This window comes from Malania oleifera, chromosome 2 (genome assembly GCF_029873635.1).
Source record: "Malania oleifera isolate guangnan ecotype guangnan chromosome 2, ASM2987363v1, whole genome shotgun sequence".
Lineage (NCBI taxonomy): Eukaryota > Viridiplantae > Streptophyta > Magnoliopsida > Santalales > Ximeniaceae > Malania > Malania oleifera.
Genome location: NC_080418.1, coordinates 61,681,344 through 61,696,444, shown reverse-complemented (window position 1 = coordinate 61,696,444; position 15,101 = coordinate 61,681,344).

The following is a 15,101-nucleotide window of genomic DNA, read 5'->3' as shown; positions in this document are numbered from 1 at the left end:
AAATCTAACACAAAATATATCATGTGAATCATAACATGAATCATTCAATAAATTAGAAGGAGGATAGATATACCTGTATGTTTTACTCCTACTTAGTCATTTAAGCTCAAGGTGGCATTCTCCTCTCTCTCTCTCTCTCTCTCTCTCTCTCTCTCTCTCTCTCTCTCTCTCTCTCTCTCTCTCTCTCTCTCTCTCTCTCTCTCTCTCTCTCTCTCTCTCTCTCATTTTTCAACATTTTTATTGTTTCTAAAATTCCTTAGGACTACTATAAAACATAAGCTTTACAATAATATTAGCAGCCAATGCACAATACAATATGCATGACACTCAAATGATATGCATTGAGTTCAAGTCATGCACTTTCAAATCATTTTCATGTTTGGGAGACTATGTATTAAAAATCATATTCAATGAGATATGAAAGACTTTGATAAACGCTTTCCAAATCCTCCAATCATTTGATTTTACAAAAGCATTTTTCAATAATCAAACGGTAAAATTTATATAATATAAGCAGTAGAGGATTTGTAAAGTATTGACCCTCAAAACAGGGATACACCATATATAAGTCATTGCAAGCTTTGTGCAAATAGCGGTTAAGCTTATTACAACCAGGCTCTAATACCAATAGTTGAAATTGGTGTGATCCCAAGAGGGGGGTGAATTGGGATTTAAAATATTTTGGCTAAATTTAAATTTTTTCTGATTCACCACAGTTCATATCCCATTCAAAATATACACATGTATGTAAAACAATTGAACAATGAATACATACATACATGAGTGCCGCAAATCTCATTTAAATTGAATGTGTACATGCAAATGATTATAACTGTAAATGAATATATTTACACATATGAAAATTAAAGTGCGGAAATTAAATGAGATAAGGAGAGAGAAACACATGATGTTTGTTATCGAGGTTCAGCCAAACCAGCCTACATCCCCGCCTTGGGCATATCCCCTAAGGATTCCACTATCCCTGCTCACTTAAATGGACGGAGCAGAAGCCGTTACAACCTTTCCCTATGGGGTAAGGTAAACCCTAGCTCAATTATATGGCTGAGCCCAACTTGTCTCCCTTACGGGGTGGAGACTCCCTAGTTCAACTTTCGGGTTAAACCGAACCAGTCTCGCTTATGGGACTGAGACTCCCCAATTCAATTAACGGGATGAACTGAACCGATACATTAAAAATATTTTTGTACAAGATAATACTTCTGAAAATATAAGCAAATATATACACGTCAAAGCTCTACAATGCACTCTCTAATATGATATGAAATATGCTTAGTAGAGTAAGGGTGTTTTTTCAAATAGTTAATGCACAAATAAAATATATGTGAATATTATAAGTATGTTCTCCAACGAGGATTTTTGCAAATAAAAATATTTGGATAATCTAGGAATTTAAGCTCAAGAAAATATTTGTGTTATAAATAATTTTCTCCAAAAAATATTTATTAAAGAAATAACTGGGAGAAAACCTAAGCAATACTCTCAAAAATGATTTTCGGGAAATAAATAACAAGTGAGAGTATATGCAAATAAAACGCTCAAAATAAAATTCTCTCTTCAAAAATGATTTTGAAATAAACAGGTAAAAGAGAATTGAGAGAGATTTGCTTTAAAGATTTTGCCCCGAAAGAATGATTTTAGTAATAAAACTTGATTTGGGGGAACTTTGATTAACAAAGGATTAGAGAGAAATTTAGAGTTATCAAAGTTATTAATCAAAGCAAATGAAGGGAATTTATAGTTTTTCGGAAAAATATGACCGTTAGGGACACGCTGGGTATTTTTTAAATTATTTAATTAAAAGTTAATTACGTTTACGCCATTAAAAAATTTAGAACCCGAGAGGTTTGGTCGACCCAGGTTAAGGTTTGGTCGACCAAGGAAAATTTGGACTAAGGATTTGGTCAATTGTCTCAGGGCGATTTTGAACCCTTTGTAGGTTCGGTTGACCATGACTTAGGTTCGGTTGACCGCTCATATGGTTAAGTCGACCAATGTAAACTTAAACTACATGGTTTGGTCGACCAAGTAGTTGGCGTGTCAGACACTTTATGGTTCGGTCAACCGAGGACAATGCGTTCAAAACAAAACGGTTGACCAAGCGAAGTCAACATGTTGACTTTTGACCTGTTCGGTCGACCGAAGCATTTATAATGCAAATCGGTCGGTCAACCGAGGTTTAGTCAAACATTTGACTTTCTAGCCGGTTCGGTCGATCAAGCTGATTAAAGCTCATACTGGTCGGTCGACCAAGGGCATTAATAATTAATATTTTTCCTAAAAAATCTAACGTCGGTCAACCGAGTAAGCCCTAATTTTTTACCTTAATTTATTTTGAAAACATTTATGTGATTTAGGTAATTTTTGAAAAAGGTTTTATGTGAGTAGTTAGGTTCCTAAGGTCAAACTAAGATCGTCTAAGCAATCAATCCATATAATGCAGATGCATACATTATTATAGACGAATTAATAATAAAAAGAAATTAAATGCAATACAAATAACATCAAAATGTCTTCTTTTTTTGCTCTTCATTTTCCTTGGAATTCGATGGAAGTGTGTGAGCTTTATGTCCTTGTTGGCATCCATTTTTTGGTATCCTATGTTCGTACTGAATTGAAAACTTGTTCACCCACTAAATGCACATATAAAATACTGGTGCTTTGTCAGCATCAAAATAGGGATGAGACTCAAAAAGTTAATAATTAATCATCACTAAAAGTCTAAAACCGTCACTATAGAATCATCATTTTCTGCGCTCAATTTCGTTACAAGGCAAAATATTAGTAACGGTTTTATAATTGTTACTAATAGGATATTATTAGTGACGGTTCTTGTAACCGTCACTAAAAGTGTAACATTAGTGACAATTTATTGAGCGTCACTAGTAGTGTCACATTAGTGGCGGTTATTAAATCCGTCACTAATACTTGCCCTTTAGTGACAAATTTGATCTGACAATATGTATGATTTATAGTGACGACCATAGTCTAATAGTGATGATTTTTTTCCATCACTAATACTCCACTATTAGTGACGGTTTGAATATGTCGTCACTAATAAGTATTAGTATCCACATATATGGTGACAAAGCTGGAACCATCACTAATACCGGAAAACCCGTGATTAATACTATTAGTGTAACATCCTCAAAATTCTTACCATTATATATATATATATATATATATATATATATATATATCTACATCCATACCTAAGCAGCGGAAACACAAACCATCCAACCATTCACATATACACTATACAATACCAGAATCCAGTATATAAAGACCATAGCCATACAAAAAAATACTCCCCCTCAATCATCATCTACTCAAAAATAGATGTACACAACTCTTTCAAAAACTCACCCTATAACTAGGGTAATCAAACGACTCTCTATTCGCGAGCCTGATCTGCTCGCCTAGTTGGCTCACCTAAAAAAATGTTAAAGTAATAGGGTGAGTCGACGCTCAGTAAGTGAAAATATGTTATTACTAGTGTGTGGCGACCAAGTCATAAAATTATAATAATAATACTTAAAACTGCATGATTTTCCAAATCTATAAAACATATTTATAAAAACTTAAAACATTTGTATGATCTAAGCTTTCTATTATTCATATTGCTATAAAATACTATATACAATGAAAACTATAAATCTGTATACGTATATATATATATATATATATATATATATATATATATATATAGCTATGTTCTTTCCCTAGGACTCTGTATGTCATGATTTGACCCCTCATGACAGGGTTGTGCGGCCCATAGGCGGGACTTAACCTGGTCAGCCCTCCAAGTAAGTCATCATACTCTACACTAGCTCAGCTCGGCCAAACTACATCCTCTCCTAAGCGCGGGACTGGCTGCTACCTCGTCTAACCGGCCCCTTCTACCCAGTATACTGGGGAGCTGCATCCTCTCCGAGCACAGTTAGATGGTACCCACACACTATCTGAGATATGTAGTTGCACTCTATCTATATATAGCAATGATACCGTGTTCTGTAAATTGTATCTGTCTGTAATAACTCCACAGGGATCTGATACTATATAAGTACATTTATATATATATATATACCTTTGCTATATATACCTTTGCTGTTTTCATTATGTTTCCAAAATAACCATAACGCTATAATTCTGTACTATAAATACTGAAAAATCTGAATAACTGTAGCATCTCAATGCTATAACTGTATAATCTGTCTTTATAAATTGTGTGTTATGGTATTAAGGAAAACATAACATTCTGTGAAACTATGATATACTGAACTGAATAAAAATTTATATAAATCCACATCAGAAAAATATCTACTCAGGCCACACAACATTAAAACATTCATTCTATAGAAACTGCATATTAATTGGTATATATATATATATATATATATCTATCAAAACTCTGTTAATATTCTTAAAACCCTAGCATAGCATATTTCCCTTACCTTAACTTTGAAAAGCCCCTATCAAATTCTAGCTCTATACCCACAGGGTTCCTAACTCAACATCCTGAAAACACAATCCCCTAGAACAAAATATGAGTATTTTCTTATCTACAACATTTCTTATAACTAAGGGAAAGGAAAATACTGAATAAAATGCCTTACCCTGAGATTGGGACGAAATCCAACCCAACTTTTCCAACGATCAACTCCGGCAGATTTGCAAAGAACTTTACCAGGAGCGTCGTGGTAACCTCAAGTCTTCGGTCCGGCGAGAAATAGGCTCGGAAACGAAGAGAGAAGTAAGAGAGGGATGTAGAGAGAAAGAGAGAGAGGAGTGAGAGAGCGGCATTAAAAATGGATAAAAATATGTGTTTTCCACTTTTATACTGCGGCCTTCGTCGATAAAACACGTCATCTCGTCGACGAATCTTTCAGTAATTTCGTCGACGAACCCTGCTCCCTTGTCGACGAAATTTAGGCTACCCCAAAACCTCTCTCGGTATTTTATCATCAACGAGACGTAGCTTTGTCGACGAATTTCCTTACGCACTCATCAACGAAGCCCTATATTCATCAACGAGTTCTGTCAATTCCTTGAAATTATTTTTATTATCATTATCTCCAAAATGCGATGTCATCGACGAAGTCTACTACCTCCTTCTGTTCCTATTTCCATTTTCCTCCCTCTTTATTATTTAAATAATATTATTCTTCGGGTCATTGCATTCTCCCCTCCTTATAAAATTTCGTCCTCGAAATTTACTATCTGTATCTTTGTCTATACTCTCAATTATTCAGTAAAGAAAAAGAGTCTACTTATTTTATTACTTGCCCTCACTTGTGGCGGAGGAATACCATGGTTGCATTACATCCTGGGAGATTACATATATAAACTAAAAACTATTTACTAACTAAAATCAGTACATGTACCTGCAAGAAAACTTATCTAACTATTATACTTTACCTGAGTACCTTTATACCTCTTGGAACAACTGCGGGTATCTCTATCTAATCTGCTCCTCAAGCTCCCAAGAAGCTTCCTCTATAGCGTGATTCCTCCACAAAACTTTAACTAACTGTATTTCTTTAGTACGTAAGGCCTGTATCTTTCTATCCAAAATTTGTGCTGGTACTTCTTCATATGCCAATGAATCCTTAAGCTCTATCTTTGCCTAGCTAATGATGTGTGATGAGTCTGGGATGTATTTCCGTAACATGGCAACATGAAACACGTCATGAATACGAGCCAAAGCTGGCGGCAAAGCTAGCCTATAGGCATTTGACCCTATTCTCTTAAGTATCTCAAAATGGCCAATATACCTAGGGCTCAACTTGCCCTTCTTTCCAAACCTCATAACTCCTTTCAAAGGAGCTATCTTCAAAAATACTCGATCTCCCACATCAAATTCTAACTTCCGACGGCGAGTGTCTACATAGCTTTTCTGCCAATTCTGTGTTGCACTGATTCTTTCTTTAATTAATCAGACTTTGTCGGACGCCTGTTGTATTATCTCGGGACCCAAAACTCATCTTTCACCTACTTCATCCAGGAAAAGAGGAGAACGACATCTCTTGCCATATAATGCCTCGTATAGAGCCATGCCAATACTAGCCTGATAGCTATTATTGTAAGCAAACTCAACTAACGGCATAAACTGGATCCAACTGCTCCCAAAATCAAGCACGAAGCATATCTTCTAATGTATGAACTGTTCTTTCAGTCTGACCATCTGTCTGGGGATGAAAAGTAGTGCTAAAAACTAACTGCGTACCCATAGCCTCCTAAAAACTTTTTCAAAATCGTGAAGTAAACCGAGGATCTCGGTCCGAGACTATGGATACTAGTACTCCATTAACACGAACTATCTCCTGAACATATATCTCTACCAGTCTGTCCATGGAATAACCAATTTTAATAGGGATGAAATGAGCAGTTTTTGTCAGATGATCTACAACCACCCAAATCGCATTCAGTCCCTGTCGTGCTGGTGGTAACCCTGTAACGAAGTCCATCGAAAAGTGGTCCCATTTCTATTCTGGAATGGACAGTGGCTGCAACTATCCTGCCGGTCTCTGGTGTTCAGTTTTAACACGCTGACATGTCAAGCATTGCTGAACAAACCTAGCTATCTCCCTATTCATTCCACTCCACCATAAATACTCTTTTAAATCTCTATACATTTTAGTACTGCCAGGATGGACCGTGTATAGGGATTTGTGAGCCTCCTCCAGTATAGTCCTCCTGATCTCAGTATCTACAGGAACACATAGCCTAATATGGAATCGCAAAGCTCCATCATCTGATATGCCGAACTCCTCACTCTGACCATCACGTACTCTAGCTATCATCGCTGCCAACTCTGCGGCATCACCCTGAGCTACCTTAATCCTCTCGTAAACTGTAGGCTGAACCACCAGGCTAGCAATAACTGCCTAAGGACTCTCCTCCACCAATTCTATACTGAGCCTCTCCAAATCCACTAGAATCGAGTGCTGAATCTCCATAGCTGCCAGTACGGATCCCCATGATTTCATGCTTAAAGCATCTGCCACTACGTTCGCTTTTCCTGGGTGATAACTAATTGTGCAATCATAGTCTTTAATAAGTTCTAGCCACCTTCTTTGCCTCATATTCAATTCTCTCTGAGTGAAGAAATATTTCAAACTCTTATGATCCATAAAAATCTTGCACTTACCACCATATAAATAATGCCTCCAAATCTTGAGAGCATACACCACTGCAGCAAGCTCTAAATCATGAATAGGATAATTCTTTTCATATTCTTTAAGTTGTTTAGACGTATATGCAATAACCCTGCCATGCTGCATCAACATGCATCTAAGACCCTTCAAAGAGGCATCACTAAAAATTACAAAATCGTCCTCCCCTGATGGATTAGCCAGTATTGGAGCTGAAACTAACCGCTGCTTTAATTCTTGGAAACTCTGCTCACAGTCATCAGTCCATTCAAATTTTACATTTTTCCTCGTAAATCGTGTTAATGGGCCTGATAGCCTGAAGAAACCATCCACAAAGCGCCGATAATAACTTGCTAACCCCAGAAAACTCCTGACTTCCTGAACATTTCTCGGCTTCTCCCAATTCACCACTGCCTCTATTTTACTTGGATCAATTGATACACCTACTTCAGAAATCACATGGCCGAGGAAAGTAACCTGCCTTAACCAGAACTCACATTTCTTGAATTTTGCATATAATTTCCTTTCTCTCAATATCTGCAATACTAGCCTTAAATGATGCTCGAGCTCCTAAAAACTCCTCGAGTAGACCAGTATATCATCAATAAATACAACTACGAACTGGTCCAAATACTGGTGGAACACCCGATTCATCAAATACATAAAAACCGCTGGTGCATTCGTCAACCCAAGTAGCATCACTAAAAACTCGTAATGACCATACATAGTATGAAATGCGGTCTTCGAAATGTCCTCTACTTTAACTTTCACCTGGTGGTAGCCTGACCGCAGATCAATCTTAGAGTAAACCTAGGTCCCCTGAAGCTGATCAAATAAATCATCGATTCTAAGAAAAGGATATTTATTCTTGACTGTCAATTTTTTTATCTCCTTATAATCAATGCATAATCTTATGGTTCCATCTTTCTTTTTTACGAACAAAACTGGCGCTCCCCAGGGCGACACACTGGGCCTGATAAAACCTTTATCCAGCAATTCCTGTAACTGTTCTTTTAATTCTTTTAACTCTACCGGGGCCATACAGTATGGTGCTTTCGATATTGGTGCAGATCCCAACAACAAGTATATAGTGAACTCAATCTCATGATCTGGTGGTAAACCAGGCAATTCTTCTGAAAATACATTTGGAAATTCCCGCACTACTGGTATGTCAGCTTGTCCCAATTCTTCTTTTGGAAATTCTTTTATGTATGCAACATACCCCTGGCAACCACCTTGTAATAATCTCCTCACTTGAATAGCTGACACTAGCTGTGGTGAGGCATGTACACATGAACCCGCGAATCTAAATTCTGACTCGCTCGGGGGTCTAAAAATTACTTCTTTCAGATGATAATCATTACTTGCGTGATAAGTTGTTAACGAATCCATGCCCAGTATCACATCGAACCCCTGCATATCTAGGACCACAAGATCGACTAATAGCACTCTCTCTTGAATACTTACTGGAAAATTCCGAAGTACCTTCCTACATCTAACCACAGATCCCATTGGCGTACCCACAGATAGTTTTACATCTAGTAGCTGAGTCTCTACCCCAATTATTTTGACATACCCTGCCGATATAAAGGAATGGGTGGCACCTGTATCAAACAAAACAACAGTTGTATATGATAAAGCAGTAAGGGTACCTATGACCACGTCTCTAGCCGTTTCAACGTCTCCCGGTGTCAACACAGACACCCTCGCCGGAGTAGTGTTTCTTTGCTGACCTCCGCGGGGTGCCTGGTATCCTCCTTGAAATGGCCTAGGAGCCGGTACATAACCTGGTGTCATCTGACAGGATCGAGCCATATGACTGGGTCTCCTGCAGCAGTAGCAAACATTCTCCCCAAATCGACATTCACCCGGGTGTCTCTGTCCACATCTAGTACAAGTGGCGGGAGGTGGACTACCCTGAGATCCACCCTGCTCTAGCATCTATCTCTAACCTCCGCCAAATCTACCTCCACTCCAAAGGCCTCGGCTGGGACCCGCCTGAAAGCTCGAGGGTGCGGACCTCTTCTTCTGACTCTGTGTCTGAATCTCTTTCAGTAAACTTTCCTCTGCTATAATGGCCCTGTCAACCAAATCTGTAAAATCCTGGATCCTCAGTACCGCCACCTACCTGTAGATATCTTGCCTCAGATTCCTTTTGAACATTCTGGCCTTCTTGACTTCATCGGGGACGATATATGGGCAGAAACGCAAGAGCTCGATAAATCTCGCCGCGTACTACTGGACTTTCATCGACCCCTGGGACAGGCTCAGGAACTCCTGAATTCGGGCCTCTCTGACTGAAGCAGAATGATACCTATCAAAGAATATATCCTTGAAACGAGCCCGGGTCATCGGAACTGGAGTTGTTCTATGCTCCTCCAATAATCTAGTGGCCATCCACCATCTCTCAGCCTCCCCTACCAGTCTATATGTAGCATATAAGACCCTCTGCTCATCAGTGCAGTGAAGCACTCACAGAATCTTCTCTACCTCCTACACCTAGTTCTCAGCAACTGCAGGATCAGTTACTCCAGAAAAAGCTGGCGGATTCATCTTCATAAATTTCTCTATGGTATATCCCTGAGCTGAGGATGGACCTCCTTGCTCTTTAAAGCTCTGTGCTATCTCAGCCATGGCTTGCTGAGCCACACTGCATAGCACAACATCTGAATCCCCGCCTGCTGCGCTAAAAGGACTAGCACCATCATCCCCACTAGCATGAGCGCTATTGCCTCCTGGGTCCATCTTGCAAATACATGGAACATCATTTTAAAATTCTATCTTCCTATAGACCCAACTTATTCAACTAAACCTCCAAATCCTTTATTAACTATCCCTCATGATCCTAGCCCCAAAATCTACTCCTACAACCCAAATACATGACTCGTTGACAGTTTACTATGGTTTTTCTGAAATCGTCACCCCAAGAAAAACACATAAACAATCACGAAATCCTGTATCCAGATCACAGAAAAAAAGCTTAAATCTTTCTCCTATATTCTGGTATTATTTTCCACTGCACTTTAAAGTTTGCAGAACCTAGCAACCTAGGCTCTGATACAAAAAATATAACATCCTAAAAATTTGTACCATTTAATATATATATATATATATATATATATATATCTACATCCATACCTAAGCAGCGGAAACATAAACCATCCAACCATTCACATATACACTATACAATACCAGAATCCAATATATACAGACCATAGCCATACAAAAAAATACTACCCGTCAATTATCATTTACTCAAAAACAGATATACACAACTCTGTCAAAAACTCACCCTATAACCAGGGTAATCAAACGACTCTCTATCCGCGAGCCTGATCTGCTCGCCTAACTGGCTCACCTGAAAAAAATGTTAAAGTTATAGGTTGAGTCGATGCTCAGTAAGTGGAAAGATGCTATTACTAGTGTGTGGCAACCGAGTCATAAAATTATAATAATAATACTTAAAACTGCATGATTTTCCAAATCTATAAAACACATGTATAAAAACTTAAAACATCTGTATCATCTGAGCTTTTTATTATTCATACTGCTATAACATATTATATACAATGAAAACTATAAATCTGTATACGTATATATATATATATATATATATATATATATATATTATAACTGTGTTCTTTCTTTGGGACTCTGCATGTCATGATTTGACCCCTCATGACAGGGTTGTGTGGCCCGTTGGCGGGACTTAACCTGGTCTGCCCTCCAGGTAAGTCATCATACCCTACACTACCTCAGCCCAGCCAAACTGCATCCCCTCTTAAGAGCAAGACTGGCTGCTACCTCGTCTAACCGGCCCCCTCTACCCAGTATACTAGGGAGCTGCATCCTCTCCGAGCACAGTTAGACGGTACCCACACACTATCTGAGATATGTGGTTGCACTCTATCTGTATATAGCAATGGTACCGTGCTCTGTAAACTGTATCTATCTGTAATAACTCCACAGGGATGTGATAGTATATAAGTATATCTATATATATACACCTTTGCTGTTTTCATTATGTTTCCAAAATAACCATAACGCTCTAATTCTGTACTATAAATACTGAAAAATCTGAAAAACTGTAGCATCTCGATGCTATAACTATATAATCTGTCTTTATAAACTGTGTGTTATGGTATTAAGGAAAACATAACATTCTGTGAAACTATGATATACTGAACTGAAAAAAAATTTATATAAATCCACGTCAGATAAATATCTACTTAGGCCATACAACATTAAAACATTCATTCTATAGAAACTGCATATTAATTGGTATATATATATCTATGAAAACTCTGTTAATATTCTTAAAACCCTAGCATAACATATTTCCCTTACCTTAACTTTGAAAAGCCCCTATCAAATTCTGGCTCTATACCCACAGGGTTCCTAACTCAACATCCTGAAAACACAATCCCTCAGAACAAAATATTAGTATTTTCTTATCTATAACATTTATTATAACTAAGGGAAAGGCAAATACTGAATAAAATGCCTTACCCTAAGATTGGGACGAAATCCAACCCAACTTTTCCAACGATCAGCTTCTGCAGATTTGCAAAGAACTTTACCAGGAGCGTCGTGGTAGCCTTAGATCTTCGATCCAGCGAGAAATAGGCCTGGAAACGAAGAGAGAAGTAAGAGAGGGACATAGAGAGAGAGAGAGAGAGAGAGAGAGAGAGAGAGAGAGCGGCGCTAAAAATGGATAAAAATCTTGGTTTTCCACTTTTATACTACGACCTTCGTTGACGAGACACATCATCTAGTCAACGAATCTTTCAGTAATTTCGTCGACGAACCCTGCTCCCTCGTCAATGAAATTTAGGCTACCCCAAAACCTCTCTCGGTATTTTCTCATTGACGAGACGTAGCTTCATCGATAAATTTCCTTATGCACTCGTCGACGAAGCCCTGTATTCGTGGACGAGTTCTGGCAATTCCTTGAAATTATTATTATTATCATTATCTCCAAAATGCGATGTCGTCGACGAAGTCTACTACCTTCTTCTGTTCCTATTTCCATTTTCCTCCCTCTTTATTATTTAAATAATATCATTCTTTGTGTCACTACAATTAGTAACAATTTTTTGATTATTAGTGACAGTTTAAAATCGTCACTAATAACCTTTTTTCTTGTTGTGACTACACCCCTATCTATTCCTAAAAAGGTCAAACTCGAATAGAGGGCTCGTGAAAGTGTGTGTACTCAAATAGATTTAAAAGCCTATCCCCTAATCCCAACATATCATCACACCCTGCACATACTTATCCATTCAACATACATATAAGAGTTATATACACAGTTAAAATATTCACAAGTACACAACAATTATTTATATTTATAGGTAAAATATCATGGAGTAATAAAAAAGGCCATTAAATTTAAATCAAGGATAATTCAAAACTAATTAAGGGCTCGACTCTTTAAGTCCCTAGTAGAGTTGTCAAGTTGTCGTAACGTCCCGGAGAAGGGTCCAAAATGACGAGGAATAATAATATTAAAATTCGATGGATTCGCCACTAACCTGTTATTTTCCTATGCGTGGTTAGTTCACCTAATTACTAATCGTTAATTAGTCTCTAGACTAATCTTAAGGTCAAGGAACTAGTAGTCTTGGTTTGCACTTACTAGAGTTGAGATCAGGAGTTTAGTTATGTGAGGGGAAGGTACTAGCACCCCCTACACACCAGTTTTACTAACATTACCTAATTAACCATGAATTATCCCTAACATGAATATAATGATATTTAATCAAATCATTAAAAATAAATAAATAAATAAATATTAAAATATAAAAATTAGGTGTGATTTAGGAATGTTTAATAAGACCTCCAAAGAAGCGGATCTTATTAGATAAACCCTCCCTCATAACTAATATAGGTGAGGTTTGAAATACCTCTTTACCCTTTGTTTAATTATTGGGATGCACACACACAAAAATAATATATATATATATATATATATATATATATATATATAGATAATAAATTCACCAAATTTGATAAAAAAGAGACTTCAAAGCATTCCCAAAATTTTCCAATTTTTTTTTAGATTTTTCTGAAAAATTCTCCTACATTTTTGTACAATTTTTTGAGATTTTTGAAGACTTTTTTTCTTTATTTTTGGTAGTTTTATTTTCCCATTTTTTTATCTGAGTCAAAATAATTCAAATAATTTTTATTTATTTTTTTTATGATTTTTAAAATTATTTTTTCTAATTTTTAACTTTTTTTTTTTTGCAATTTTAAAAAATTTAAAACCAATTAAAAATCAATTTTGAATTTAAATAAATGAACTAGTGGTTCGAAAAAAGTCAAACAAGTTCAATCGGTCTGAACCAAATTTGACTCGGTTTGGATGAGTGGGCCACATGTCAGCCAGCAGTAGAGCCACTTGGCTATATTTTTATTTCTATTTTTTTTTTATAAAATTTTCTGAAGCAGGAGGACGTCATCATGACATCACCCACTTGTGGCAGGCTCCGGTTAGCTCTGGGAATTTGACACGAATCACTAATGTGGCAACAATCCGGCCATTCGGAGAAAACATACATTGGATGGCCAGGATTGCGCCATGTTGCCTTCTGAATACACTGCCCTAGTTATGCCACATGTCACCATCCGCACTGTGACACATGTCCCACTGGTTTATATATAAAACCCTTTTTTCCCTCTATCTTCTCTATTCCTTATCCGTTCTCTCTCTCTCTCTCTCTCCTGCACTCTCCTTTCTCTCCTCCTTTCTTTCTTTTATCTCTTCTTCTCTCTCTCTCTCTCTCTCTCTCTCTCTCTCTCTCTCTCTCTCTCTCTCTCTCTCTTTGTGTCTTTCTTTCACCCTCTCTCATCTCTTTATGTTTCTTTCTTTTCTTTCTCAAATTTCTTTTTCTCTTTTCTCTTTCTTTTCTTTTTAGATCTCACTACTTTTTTTCTTCCTTTTGCAAGTCTAGATCGAAAAGGAAATATGAGCAGAGAGCTTTGGGCTCTCAACCTTTAAATCCAAGCTCGGATTAATGATTTCAAAGATAAGTCCTCTTATTGGTTCATTTTCTTTTGTATTATCTATTTATTTATTTGGTTGTTTTCTTAAATTTTCCTGGTAATTTTCGCGTGAGCCAAATGGGATGAGATTCTGTTCAAGATGGGGTTAGGTCAAATTTAGGGCTCGGTTAGGCTTAATCAAGATAGGCTAAGCCAAGGTTTGGTTAGCCGGATTGGATTTGGGCTATGGTTGGTCAGGAGTATGGGTTGATGGGCTTAGTAAGTTGGGTTGCAGGACAATTGGGCTTTGGGTTTGAATCTAATTAAATGAGGTCAGCCAATGGGGTCGAGCCCAATAGGCTCAAACTAGAAAACATGTTTATAGGTTTTAGTTTAGTTGGGTTTGGGCTTAAGGTTAAAGGTCAATGGTAAATGGTCAATGGACCCAGGTCCAAGTTGGACTTGGATCTTGGGTCTTCGAGGTAAGATGATCAGGATTTGGGTCAAGTTGACCTGACCCAGGGTCGGGTCTTAGATTCGGATTATTGAACCTGAGTATAGATAATCAAATTTGGATTACAAGTTCCTAATTACATTCAAATCTCAAAATTTTAAATTTGCAATTTTTTCAATTTTAATCATTCAAGAAGCAAAACAGAACTTAAACAAAATTAAAGAAAACCAACCTTTGTCTTCTAACTGCTCCAATTTCTAAGCCTGTTGTTTTGAATGTTCATTGGCAATTTCTCCACTGCTTTTGTAATTCAAACTTCTTGATCTTTCATCTTTCTTCATCTTCTCAACTTCAAGCTCTCATACTCTTAACAATTGTTAAGCAATTCCTCTCTATGTGTATTTGTGTGTCTGAATTTCGGTGTCTGTGTATTTCCTTCTCACCCTTAGAAATCCTGTATTTATAGGCTCGAGGATTCATTCAGTTTA